Consider the following 14,391-nt stretch of genomic DNA (forward strand, 5'->3'; position numbering starts at 1 on the left):
ACTTAGCACATAATCAGTAAGTAATGAATGATGGCTTTTACTTGGCTCTCCTTTGCACAGAATATTTCAGGATTAAGCCTCACTGTTAGCTACATATACTGTCCAGTATGCATCCTGTGCTGTTGAATCTAAGCATGAACTTTTGATGTTATATACTGTATTTCCATTAATTCCATTATTGATTTTGGACAGTCATGCAACTTGCAGAAAAATGTAGTATTTCAGATATACCTGTTTCAGGGCTCTGACTGTGCAGTGACCTTCCATATGTGATAAAGGCCCTGTTAATTGATTTGAGAAAAATATTTTTGATTTATTTGTTATTTCAGACAGGACCTTCCCACAATGATAATACATTGTAGATGAATATTGAATACAGCCAGTAAGCCTGGAAAGCAGAGTTAGCATTTTTATCACCAGGAACAGCAGACCCTTTCGTCACAGAAACAATACATTGTCACCTAAATGAAATGTTTATGTAGATCTACATTTTAAAATGTTATTTCTACATTTTCTTTCCCATATGCCTACTCATACCATCCACAATTTCCAAACAGCCAAATCTTGGGAGTGTCTAGAGCCCCAGCAATGCTCCTGCAGATAAAAGCAAAGTTAATCTTCTATCAATATAATCCCACTCTACCAAATGGTCAGCCAGAAAGCATTGTACCATGGTGCTTACTTACTTATATTGGTCTGGACTCTGAAGAATGTTCAGTAATTATTTCCTGCTTTGAAGTAAGTGTTCTCAAGTCCTTCATGAGGTGTACTTATTTTTGACTCGTGTGATAAAAAATGAGTAGTCAGTAGGTTAGTAGAACTGAACAGTAACCAAGGTAAATTTCATTAACTGTGTTGTATTTGTGAGACATCAACCTTGTACTAGTTGCATGCTGTAGAAATAAACAACTCTTTTCATATGCACGTTTTGGGGTTTTGCACCATAGTTTGTGGCCTAGAAGCTAAAGGCTTAATTTAAATGCCCACTACTAACTCAGCTGAAGGGATGTGTAGCCTTCCTCTCAAGAGCTCTTCATGTCTCTTCCCAGCCTGTATTAGTTTTCAAATGTATCTGTATTTCCCCTCTCTTTTTTGTGCCCTGCAGTTGTGGGTTTCCCTCCTTCACCCAAAGTCTAAACAAGTCAGGAAGGCTTGTCTTACCCCCAAATCCTTCCTGCTAGAGGCATTTAAGTTAACTAACAGATCAAATGAAAGGTGATAATTCCTCTCAGGCTGCACAGTCAAATTGCAAACCCTTATGCGTCAGAATGATGTCAGAAGTTTGCATTGCTCTGAAACAGATCTAGTTGCTGTGAGAAAGATCTTACTCCAAGCATTGCTTAATACAGAGATTCAGCCCCTGGTCACAGAAGGTCCTACAGCTATATGGACCAAGGCAGGAGTCTGAAGGAAGCACCACCAGGTACATGCTTGTGCACCCTTCCCCTGGCTGTGTAAGGATTGCTATCACTGACAACAGAGCAGAAAGAAGTAGAAATCGTGAGTTTCAGTAATGTGGCAAAACTCATAGCCTCAGTTTTGCTTGGATTTTTTTGTTAAAACATGACGTGCCCCAGCAAAACCCTTCCACCCATCTGCTTCTGCCCCATAGGTGAATGTAGCAGAGTCTTGTTCTGTGTATGTGCTGATCTGTTTTACATATGAGATCTGAAAAGTTCAGATTGAGAGGCACGGGCTCTGTTTTTGTTAGACAAGAAACACCCCAGGTGCTTGACTAATTAAAATAATAGTGATAGAGACAAACAGAGAAACAAACAATCTACTTAGGACTAAGTTTAAATCTATTTAGCATAATAAATATATCTAAAAATATAATGGAAAATGATTCTGCAATTTCTCATGAACATAAGGAAAACTGCTTCTAGGTGTTTATTTTTAAAATACAGGAGGCGGAGTTATGTCTGGCATAGGTTTTCCATAGACTATTTCCCTTCATGCAATTTACTACCTGAGGAAGAACTCCAGAATTATTTGCTAGGGCCCTTTTGCTTTCCCTCACAGTTCAATGCCATTTCTGCCTTTACAGTGCAGATTTTGTTTTTTTTTTGGAGTACATGTTTCTGTCTTACACAAGATGTCAGTGTGTCTCTCTTTTTGCCTTACAGGGTTTCAGATTTGAGTGTACTTAGAAAACTGCAACTGCATTGAATATTACCAGGTATGCTGTCAGGACTGGTGATGGAGCATGTGCAGACACAGGCCTGACAGAATAAAAAGCTGTTATGTCTTGCCCACAAATGTGTCAGCTGATTGCTTTCTAATACCTGGCTTTGTTGTTGTATTAACTCATGCTTGCAATGTATCCTGATTTGGAATGGAAAAAGGAAAGAGGAGGTGACAGATGTGACGTATTTCTAACTGGTTCCTTTTCTTTGCAAGTATAGTCATCAGAGGACAACACCACATTTGCAGCCACATTACATACCACACTTCCAGCGTTGCTTCTCAACCCAAATCTGCAATCCTTGACAGGACTGTATTTTTCCAGGCAAAGGAAGTTGTTGGACTTAAGACCTTCCAGGGCAGGGCAGTGGTGGATCTGCAAAAGATTCTTTGCTTAAGGGGTAGGGTATAACCTGCAGCTAAGGAGAAGTAGTAATGAACTTTTATACCATGGGAAACTACAATCTTGGGAGCATGAAAGCACTCAGTACCTCTGCCTGCCAGTTGGAGGACAGGATGCCAGGTTTGGAAAGGGACCACACAATCCCCTGCTGTGTAGTCATTTTCCTTGGTGTCACCCTAATGGAGTTGCTTCTTACATCTTCTAACGTTTCACATATACTCATCACAAATAGTCATGTTTCCCAATAAAATATGAAAAATATGCTCAGCAGTGGTGTCAAGAAGCAGGAAGAGCAGGGCTACTCCATGAGTGTGAAACAAACCAGGAGCAAAGTGACCATAGAATCATAGAACGGCTCAGGCTGCAAAGGACCTTAAAGATCACCTAGTTCCAACCCCCTGCCATAGACAAAGACACTACCCACTAGATAGGTTGCTCAACTATTCTTGAAGACCTCCATGGATGAGGCGTCCATAACCTCTCTGGGCAACCTGTTGCAGTACCTCACCACATTCTGAGCTAAGAATTTCACAGAATCAAAGAATTTCTAGGTTGGAAGAGACCTCAAGATCATCGAGTCCAACCTCTGACCTAACGCTAACAGTCCCCACTAAACCATATCCCTAAGCTCTACATCTAAACGTCTTTTGAAGACTTCCAGGGATGGTGACTCCACCACTTCCCTGGGCAGCCTGTTCCAATGCCTAACAACCCTTTCGGTAAAGAAGTTCTTCCTAACATCTAACCTAAAACTCCCCTGGCTCAACTTAAGCCCATTCCCCCTCGTCCTGTCACCAGGCACGTGGGAGAACAGACCAACCCCCACCTCACTACAGCCTCCATTGAGGTACCTATAGAGAGTGATAAGGTCACCCTGAGCCTCCTTTTCTCCAGGCTGAACAAGCCCAGCTCCCTCAGCCGCTCCTCGTAGGACTTGTTCTCCAGGCCCCTCACCAGCTTCGTCGCCCTTCTCTGCACCCGCTCAAGCACCTCGATGTCCTTCTTGTAGCGAGGGACCCAAAACTGAACACAGTACTCGAGGTGCGGCCTCACCAGAGCCGAGTGCAGGGGGACGATCACTTCCCCCTGGCCTGCTGGCCACACTGCTTCTTATACAAGCCAGGATGCTGTTGGCCACCTTGGCCATCTGAGCACACTGCTGGCTCATATTCAGCCGACTATCAACCATCACTCCCAGGTCCTTCTCTGCCTGGCAGCTCTCCAACCATTCCTCTCCCAGCCTGTAGCTCTGCTTGGGGTTATTGCGCCCCAGGTGCAGGACCTGGCACTTGGCCTTGTTGACCTTCATGCAGTTGACCTCAGCCCATCGGTGCAGCCTATCCAGATCCTCCTGCAGAGCTTTCCTACCCTCAAGCAGATCGACACACGCGCATAATTTGGTGTCATCTGCAAACTTACTGAGGGTGCACTCAATGCCCTCGTCCAGATCATCGATGAAGATATTAAAGAGGACATTAAAGAGGACCAGCCCCAGCACCGAGCCCTGGGGGACGCCACTAGTGGCTGGCCTCCAACTGGACTTGACTCCATTCACCACGACTCTTTGGGCCCGGCTATCCAGCCAGTTTCTAACCCAACGAAGCATGCGCCAGTCCAAGCTAAGAGCAGCCATTTTCTTGAGGAGAATGCTGTGGGAGACAGTGTCAAAAGCCTTGCTGAAGTCAAGGTAGACCACATCCACAGCCTTTCCCTCGTCCACCCAGCGCGTCACTTTGTCATAGAAGGAGATCAGGTTCGTCAAGCAGGACCTGCCTTTCATAAACCCATGCTGACTGGGCCTGATCGCCAGCTTGCCCTGCAAGTGCTGCGTGATGACTCTCAGGAGGATCTGCTCCATGAGCTTCCCTGGCACTGAGGGCAAACTTACAGGCCTGTAGTTTCCCAGGTCTGCCCTCCGGCCCTTCTTGTAGATGGGCGTCACATTTGCTAACCGCCAGTCAACTGGGACCTCCCCCGATCGCCAGGACTGCTGGTAAATGATGGACAGTGGCTTGGCCAGCTCCTCTGCCAGTTCTCTCAGTACCCTTGGGTGGATCCCATCCGGACCCATCGACTTGTGCACATCCAAGTGCCGTAGCAGGTCACCAACCAGTTCTTCATGGATAGTGAGTGCCACATCCTGCTCCCCATCCCTTTCCACCAGCTCAGGGTACTGGGTATCCAGAGAACAACCGATATTGCCGCTAAAGTCTGAGGCAAAGAAGGCATTGAGCACCTCCGCCTTTTCCTCATCTCTTGTAACTAAGTTTCCCCCCGCATCCAGTAAAGGATGGAGATTCTCCTTAGTCCTCCTTTTTGTGTTGATGTATTTATAGAAACGTTTTTTATTATCTTTAATGGCAGTAGCCAGATTGAGCTCCAGATGAGCTTTGGCCTTCCTAATTTTGTCCCTGCACAGCCTCGCTACATCCTTAAAGTCCTCCCTAGTGGCCTGCCCACTTTTCCAAAGATTATAAACCCTCTTTTTTCTCCTAAGATCAAGCCACAATTCTCTGTTGAGTCAGGCTGGTCTTCTTCCCCGCCAGCTCGTCTTTGGGCACGTGGGAACAGACCGTTCCTGAGCCATTAAGATTTCCCTCTTGAAGAGCGCCCAGCCTTCCTGGACTCCTCTGCCCTTCAGAACCGCCTCCCAAGGGACTCCACCAACTAGTGTCCTGAGCAGCTCAAAGTCAGCCCTCCGAAAGTCCAACATAGCGGTTTTACTGGTCCCCTTCCTGGCCTCGCCAAGAATAGTGAACTCCACTATTTCGTGGTCACTCTGCCCAAGACAGCTCCCGACAATCACATCCTCCACCAGTCCTTCTCTGTTTGTGAAGAGATTTCCTTCTAACCTCCCCTGGACCTGCTCTAACAGCCCCAAATCCTTCTTGTGCTGTGGGGCCCAGATCACAGCACAGGCAGAGCCCTCAGTGAGCACAGCTGTCACCAGGGCACAGCTCTGAAAAGCTTGAAAGAAGTAGGGTGCTGGTAATGTGGTGCATCAACACCCTAAGGCAAGATGAGTTCATGAATCAGGACCAAGGCCCACCCAAGGACTTTGGTCAAGTGTGATAGGAGATGAGCTTAGGCACAGGACTAGGATATGAGGCTACAACGTGGGTCTGAGGTCCATTCAAGAGACAAAGCTGGAGACAGGCCTGGAAACAGCTGCACCTATAGCATAGGTCAGACACCTAAAACATAGCTCAGCCCTGAACTTAAATGGTACTCCTTGAACTGTGGACAGAGGACTTCCATGTCAGGCTGGTCAGGGCAGTTAAGTCCTATTGGTGCACTTAGGGGGCCTGACAGGCAATGATCTGTTGGACCTGTCTGCATCCATCTATGTTGGTCACTGCATGTAACACAGGAAGAGACAATTGTGCTCTGCGAGGCTTACAATGGACAGGGAAAAAAATCTGTTTGAAGAAGGTCAGAGGTTCTCATGGTGATTTGCACTGCTCATGGAGGAATTCAGACAAGACCACTGAATAGGAGCAGCCTACCAGTGTGAGTCAAACAAAGGTTAAACTTCTATAACCAAAATTGGCTAAAAGTTTTTGTGAACTCTCACAGCTTATAGTGACACATGCCTTTTGTGAGGCCCTTCTTAAGGGGCAAAACCATGTGCCAAATTGATGCAAATGGTTTAATGTTTTTTTAGCTCTAGTAATCTTTCCTGGTGTGCTACACAGCTACCAACTACCATTTCTAATAGTTCTATTAAATACAATGGCAGTTTCAGATCTAAAAGTCAAGCCAAGCCCAAGGAAGGCTGTTTGTATTCCTTACAGTGAATCTGACCTCATACGTGAGTGAAGTTTTGGCAGTCAGGTTCTTCTATCTTGAGACAAACCACAGATATACTAATGTCACATTTCTTACTCAAAAATTCTTCCTTGTCTAAATTACTGTCTCAGTCCTTTATACAAATTAAAGAAGAAATTACAAACATGCACCAGTGAAGTATTTATTGTAGGGATAAACAGTCTAGCTTCATTGGTTAATGCTGTATGGTCTGTTTGCACTGTTTTTTTTACACGTCCCTGAAAGTACATGATGAGAACTTCTAGCGCCAATTTTATTTTGACTTGCTGTTTTATAAAGCCAAAAAGTGAACACTCTGTCTCCCGGAGCTATAGCATAAATTATAGTAATTTCATTTACAGTTCTATGATTTTTTGTAGGCCTAGCACATACTTTAAGACTGTGTCATTTGGCTCTGTTTGCTGGAAGAGAGTAGAATTCTCTTTTTGCATCAACTGCTTACATGTATTTAAAGTCTGCAGTGTGGCAACAATGACTGTTCTCTGCTCGCAGGAACACGGTTCAGAAGCTCTCTCTAAATGTCTTTTCAGATTCTGGTAAGCATATTTAAAGGGGAGAAAGGTTGCTTGATCTTTCTTCAGTTAAGGTGTCATCGTTGATGTCAGTGTTGGGTCAGGACAACTTTCTAGCACTGCTCACATTTCCCAGTAATGTTTCATGTTCACATTATCATTAAAATGCCTACAGATTTTAGCAAATACTTGTTCCAGATGTATAATTAACTGCTTAGTTACTGTGGTGCTTACATGGAAGGACATACGTAGTCAATTCCTTTTTTTAGTTCTTTCAGCTCTTTGCTTTTTCCCACTGTTCCCTATTGCTGAAACAAATTACAAATAACTTACCTCTCAAGTCTTTGAAGAGTAAACATTTGCATTAGGCCAAAATTTCCATGTAGCCCAGTATCTTGGCTTGGACAGTGACCAGGAAATACTGGTTTCTCAGGGAGGATATATTAGATGAAAGCTTTATATTGAAATACATTGTGATACTTTCCCAGATTACACTGTGAGCCCCAGTGATCTGTGTTTAGGGACTCTCTTTCCCAGTTGTGCAGTTTTGCATTTAAACAGCCTTTGGCAGACTTTTTTCTTCCATGATTTTACTTCTGATTTTTATAAACTTCCCATAACATTATGAAGAAAACAGCTGCAAAGCACGATGATGTAATCTGCACCTCACCAAGTTAATTATCTTAGTTCTTGTACGGAAGAGACAGCTACTTGCCTTCTGTAGTCCACATGATCTGATATCTCACCATCAGATTCCTTTTCTCTTGCCCCAGCCATTTTTTCTTCAAGGTGAGCAGTTCTGGTCCCCAGACTCTTCTGTTTTCTGCCTGACCTAGTTCTGATGTATCCTCTCCAATTGGGAAGACCAGAAAAGGACAAGGTATTAAGGTGTAGGTGCACTGAGGTTAACATAATGCTGTATACTTCTTTCCCAATAATTCCTAGCACATTATTTAGGTTGCTTTTTCTCCTGATGGTTCCTGTGCTCTGCAATTCCTTACCTGAAGTGACAGATGGGAATGCCTGAGTAGACAGGCAAGTAAGAACTGCTATGGTAGACACAAACTGACATTAGCCCAGTAGACAGCTGGTGATCTGAGGACACCAGAAGTACCTAAATGCAGCTCTTGTCATCAGGTTGCCGATGCCAGTAAACAGACTTTGACTTGCCAGTACTACCAAATGCTGGTGCTGAAGGGAATCAGAGAAATGGACCCAGAGACAACAGGTTGTAAAGCACAGTGTAGTCAAGCTGGAAGTGGTCTGATCTGCCATGCAGATGAACATGACATCAAGCCTGAGGTGAGGGGATGATGCCCTGGCAGTTGTGGACTATGACCTACTGAAGATGCGTGCCATGTTTGGTGTTTCTCGTACTGCTGTTGTACCACTTGTCACACATCTTCAGTTTCCACCAAAGTCTAAACACTCATGAAGATCAAGACTGCTAAGGATGGCACATGCCTTTGGTAGGGCTTTTCTTCTTCCAGTTCTGGTATTAGGCACAGCTATATAGAATGTTCACAGGGACCCAGAAGTACAACATCACCATTTTGTTCTCCTGCACTTGAAGCTGGAGATGTAGGGATATCAATTTGCCACTGTTTCATAGTCTGATTAGTAGCTAAGATAGACCATTCTCCTCCTATTCCAACCTCAATGTCCTGTTGGGAAGAGGGCTGTAAACAATCATAACTGTAGTTATGATGTAGTTATGACAGGTTGTCATGGCATACTTTATCTTTTTTATTAAATTTGTCTTTTATCTCTTTAAAAAAATAGTGGTTGTTATATTGACTCATGTTTGCACTGGAACAAAACAGTAGTACTGTAGTGTCTCACAGAATCCAGACCTCTGCAAATTAGCTTTTTTTTTTTTTTTTTTTTTTTTCATAGAATATAATGAGGTGTTGCATGTGGGACTTAGTTTTACTTCACTTTTATTTGGTGCCTTGGGAAGTGAGGACATCAAGCATGACAGAACAGTGGTGGTTTTACCTTGCTGGGCAGCTAACTCCACCATAGCCAGTCTCTCACTTCCCTTCCTTAAAAGAAAAGGGCCAAATACAGTAGAAAAGTGCTCAAGGGATAAGGACAGGGAAATCATTCACCAATTGCCATCACAGGCAAGACAGACTCAATAAGGGAGATTAATATAATTTACTGCCTATCACTAACAGATTAGAGCAGTGAGAAACTACAAGCAAACTACAAACACCTTCCCCCAATCCACCCTCTTCTACCTTCTCCCCCTCGAGAGGCATGGGGCTATGGGCAATTGGGCCTGCAGTCAGTCCCCAGCACTTCGTCTCCACCACTCCTCCATGCTCACTCTCTGCCCCAGCTATGTCAGGACCCTCCCATGGGATTCCATCCTTCCCAAACTGATCCTACATGGACTTCCCACAGGCAGCAGCTCTTCAAGAACTGCTCCAACATGGGTCCCCCATGAGTGGCAGCTCCCCCTAGGTTCCCTGCTGCATGGGATGTCCACAGGCTGCAGCTCCGGCCCGGGCCTGCTCCTGCGAGGGCTCTCCATGGGCCGCAGCCTCATCCAGGCCACATCCACCTGCTCCACCAGGGGCTCCTCCATGGGTTGCAGTGTGGAGAACTGCTCCATGTGGGACCCTGCTCCATCAGAGGACAGCCTGCTCCATCATGGTCTTCTCCACAGGCCACAGGGAAACTTCAGCTCTGGCACTTGGAGCACCTTCTACCCTCCTTCTTCACTGACCTTGGTATCTGCAGGGCTGTTTCTCACTCCTCACTCTCCCAGGTGCTGTTGCGCAGCACATTATTTTCCCTTTCTTAAATACACTTTCAGAGAGGCACAACCAATGTTGCTTCTTGCCTCAGCTCTAGCCTGTAGCAGGTCCCTTTTGGAGCTGTTTGGAACTGGCTTGATCTGACATGAGGCAACTTCTGAACTCTTCTCACAGAGGCCACACCTGCAGGCCCCTGCTACCTAAACCTTGTCAAGTAAACCCAATACACTGGTACATCTCTTTTAATCTGCCAGATTTATTCTCTATTTCAAAAATCCAATCCCGTGTTAGTGATTTCAAGGCACAAATGACAAATAACAAGGCTGTTCTAGACTGGGGTCTTTGTGCTTTACTGTTTGAACCTTTGAAAAACAGATCCTGATATGCAGAAGTAATTCACTTAGACAAAGAACCTGAGTGCACATTTATAATTAGCACATAGTTGACATCTCAGGCCATAGAAGGAGCCATTGTGTCTGGAAGATTGTATTTTATCTGTAGTAAAACATATTAAAAAAAAAAAAAAACAAAAAAAAAAAAACGCATTTCTCACAAGAGATTGTTAAGACTACTGTCCTGGTTTCAGTTAGAACAGAGTTAATTTTCTTCCTAGTAGCTGGTAGAATGCTATGTTTTGGCTTAGGATGAGAAGAGTGCTGATAACACCCCGATGCTTTAATTGTTGCAGAGCAGTGCTTATACTGAGCCAAGGACATCTCAGCCTTTTGCTCTGTCCTGCCAATGGGCAGGCTGGGGGTGCAGTAAGAGCTGGGAGGGGACAGACCCAGGACAGGTGACCCAAACTAGCCAAAGGGGTATTCCATACCATCTGATGTCATGCTAAACAATATATAGGGGTGGCTAGCCGGGGGGAGGGGGCCGGACTGCTCGGGGTTAGGCTGGGCATCGGTCAGCAGGTGGTGAGCAATTGCATTGTGCATCACTTGTTTGTACACATTATTATTAGTAGTACTATTATCATTATTGTACTATTATTATTATTGTTGTTATTATTATTATTTTCCTGTCTTATTAATCTGTCTTTATCTCAACTCACAGGCTTCACTTTCCATTTCTCTCCCCTGTCCCAGAGAGGGAGGGGGGAGGGTGAGCGAACGGCTGTGTGGTGTTTAGCTGCTGGCAGGGTTAAACCACAACAACTATGTAAACCTTATTCATATGAATCAGATCAGTTACCACAATACATCTAGTGGGAGAGCTCTGATGAACCCCACAGGCAAATCTGGGCTTGAGATTCTGTTTTATTTATTTATTCTTTTTCACAGAATCACAGAATTTCTAGGTTGGAAGAGACCTCAAGATCATTGAGTCCAACCTCTGACCTAACACTAACAAGTCCTCCACTAAACCATATCACTAAGCTTTACATCTAAATGTCTTTTAAAGACCTCCAGGGATAGTGACTCAACCACTTTCCTGGGCAGCTTGTTCCAATGCCTAACAACCCTTTCGGTAAAGTTCTTCCTAACATCCAACCTAAAACTCCCCTGGTGCAACTTTAGCCCATTCCCCCTCGTCCTATCATCAGGCACGTGGGAGAACAGACCAACCCCTACCTCACTACAGCCTCCTTTAAGGTACCTCTAGAGAGTGATAAGGTCACCCCTGAGCCTCCTCTTCTCCAGGCTGAACAAGCCCAGCTCCCTCAGCCACTCCTCATAAGACTTGTTCTCCAGACCCCTCACCAGCTTCGTCGCCCTTCTCTGGACTCGCTCGAGCACCTCCATATCCTTCTTGTAGCGAGGGACCCAAAACTGAACACAGTACTTGAGATGCTGCCTCACCAGAGCCGAGTACAGGGGGACAATCACTTCCCCCTGGCCTGCTGGCCACACTGCTTCTTATACAAGCCAGGATGCTGTTGGCCACCTTGGCCATCTGAGCACACTGCTGGCTCATATTCAGCCGACTATCAACCATCACTCCCAGGTCCTTCTCTGCCTGGCAGCTCTCCAACCACTCATCTCCCAGCCTGTAGCTCTGCTTGGGGTTATTGCGCCCCAGGTGCAGGACCTGGCACTTGGCCTTGTTGACCTTCATGCAGTTGACCTCAGCCCATCGGTGCAGCCTATCCAGATCCTCCTGCAGAGCCTTCCTGCCCTCGAGCAGATCAACACACACACCTACCTTGGTGTCATCTGCAAACTTACTGAGGGTGCACTCAATGCCCTCATCCAGATCATCGATAAAGATATTAAAGAGGACTGGCCCCAGTACTGAGCCCTGGGGGACGCCACTAGTGACTGGCCTCCAACTGGATTTGACTCCATTTACCACAACTCTTTGGGCCCGGCTATCCAGCCAGTTTTTAACCCAACGAAGTGTAAGCCAGTCCAAGCCATGAGCAGCCAGTTTCCTGAGGAGAATGTTGTGGGAAACAGTGTCAAAAGCCTTGCTGAAGTCAAGGTAGACCACATCCACAGCCTTTCCCTCGTCCACCCAGCGCGTCACTTTGCCATAGAAGATCAGGTTCGTCAAGCAGGACCTGCCTTTCATAAACCCATGCTGACTGGGCCTGATCCATAAATTTTGATGGAAAACAAAATCCTTGTATAAGACAACTTCCAAATTGTGGGAGTCAGGCTTTGTCATTGGTTGTCTCTATATCCTAACCATAAACATTCCAATTGCTTTACTTTACTTTACTTTACTGACACAGCAGAGACCACACTCAGCAGGACAATAGGAGGATGGCCTCTCTCATCAAGCAGGAAGAAATCTTTAGCTCACATCTGTCTTTCTGGTAAGATGAAGACAGTAGTAACCTGGAGAGTAAAGGTGGATTTATTAAGAGAAAAAACCTATTACTAGGTCTGCCCAAACATAAATTTCTGGATGAACACTATGTTACCTTATATAACCTATGTGCAAATGAAATAATTTACACAAAATATTAATCACAAAGAAACAGTAATTCATATTGATCTATCTCTTGCACCTCTTTTTTCATCAGCGCAAGATCACATTTCTTGTCCTTTATCCCAAGGCATTTCTAAACAGTTTTCTGTGTCTCCAGTCTGTCTGCTTGTAGGAAGCCTGGCTAGTTGTCTGGCTTTTGTCTCCCACCCAAAGGGTCTGGTACAGCTCCTTTTGCCACTTTCTCTGGCTGCAGCATCCCTCTGGCAGCCTCAGAACTCCACAAGGGATGGGAGATGGATTCCAGGCAGGACCTAGCTGCAGAGCTTCTCATACAGAATCACAGAATCACAGAATTTCTAGGTTGGACGAGACCTCAAGATCATCGAGTCCAACCTCTGACCTAACACTAACAGTCCTCACTAAACCATATCCATAAGCTCTACATCTAAACCTAAGAGGAAAGCAGCTGACTCTTTTAAAATGTTGAAATTTTCAAGTCTGTTGCTGTCTTCTAAACTGCTTGATGTTTTGTTTAAAATTGAGGCGCTTGTAATATTTCTGTAAAGATACATCATGTGTGTGGCCATCCATATTTAACAACTTTTATACTTTACTGATACAATAAATAAAGCTATATTTTTGATGATGAAACTTGTTGATTTATATACTTAAAAACATGTTTTCTGAAGGAACTCACATGATGATGGTTTTTACTTGGCCTCCAGGGCCTACACATGCAAAAATAGTTGTTTTTTATAAACTAAAAAAGACAAAAAGATCATGCACATAATCATAGAATCATGGAATGGCTCTGGTCGGAAGGGACCTTAAAGAGGTCTAACCCTCTTGCCAATAGAGACAAGGATGCTAGGTTGGCCAAGGCCCCATCCAACCTGGCCTTGAACGCCTTTAGGTATGGGGCATCCACTTCTCTTGGCAATCTGTTCCAGTGTCTCACTACCCTTACACTGAATTTCCTCCTAAAGTCTAATCTAAATTTAGCCTCTTTTAAAGACCATTCCCCCTTGTCCTATAGTTATCTACCCTAGTAAAGAGTCCTTCTCTATCAAGGGAGAGGAGAAAACACAACTCACCAGAGCCTGCTGTTGAGAGCATAGAAAACTTGTTTGTTAGTTTTGACCACTAAAAATGCTCTAAAATAAAAGGTATTTTGCTGAGAGATAACAAAGTTCTTACAATTTTTACATTATTAGCTCCCAAGTAAAATGTATCCTAAAGCACTTAAAGCTTTTAAATATCTTAATGCCTTTGGGATAAATCAGTCTTTTTTAAATTGGAAAAGGCATCAGAAGATATGTAGTGTCTGGTGCTTGTGATCCATTGCAATAAAATGTTATATAAACAAAGTGGATGTTCTGGTAAAAAGCTTTAAAAACTAAATATATGTTTTCAAAATGTTTTAATATTTACTTTTAATTAATATTTTACCTAAACATACAGCCTTGTATTGATTAAAGAGGCTAAATTCTTAACACTGATAAAAATGTAAAAGAAATGCTTTTCTAAAAGTACCAGAAATATTTTTGTTAAAACATAGTCTTGGTCTAGTGTTAGTCAATGAATTTATATGGTCTCTGCAAGAAAGTAGTGTGTCACAGCTGGTAATATTTACAGGTCTGAACACCTGCAGACCGACAAATACTTCAAAAAGCATTACTAAGTTACATAAGCTTCATAAACTGAGTCTGCTCAAACAACACATCAAAGTCATAGGCGGCTTATCTCAGAAAAATGCCATTTGTAAAGCTGTCAGTGGAGATCTAAGGACAAAACTGCACCATGGGGAGATGCAGACACA

The sequence above is a fragment of the Aythya marila genome, assembly GCF_965140915.1.
Source record: "Aythya marila genome assembly, chromosome: 18".
In the NCBI taxonomy this organism is placed as follows: domain Eukaryota; kingdom Metazoa; phylum Chordata; class Aves; order Anseriformes; family Anatidae; genus Aythya; species Aythya marila.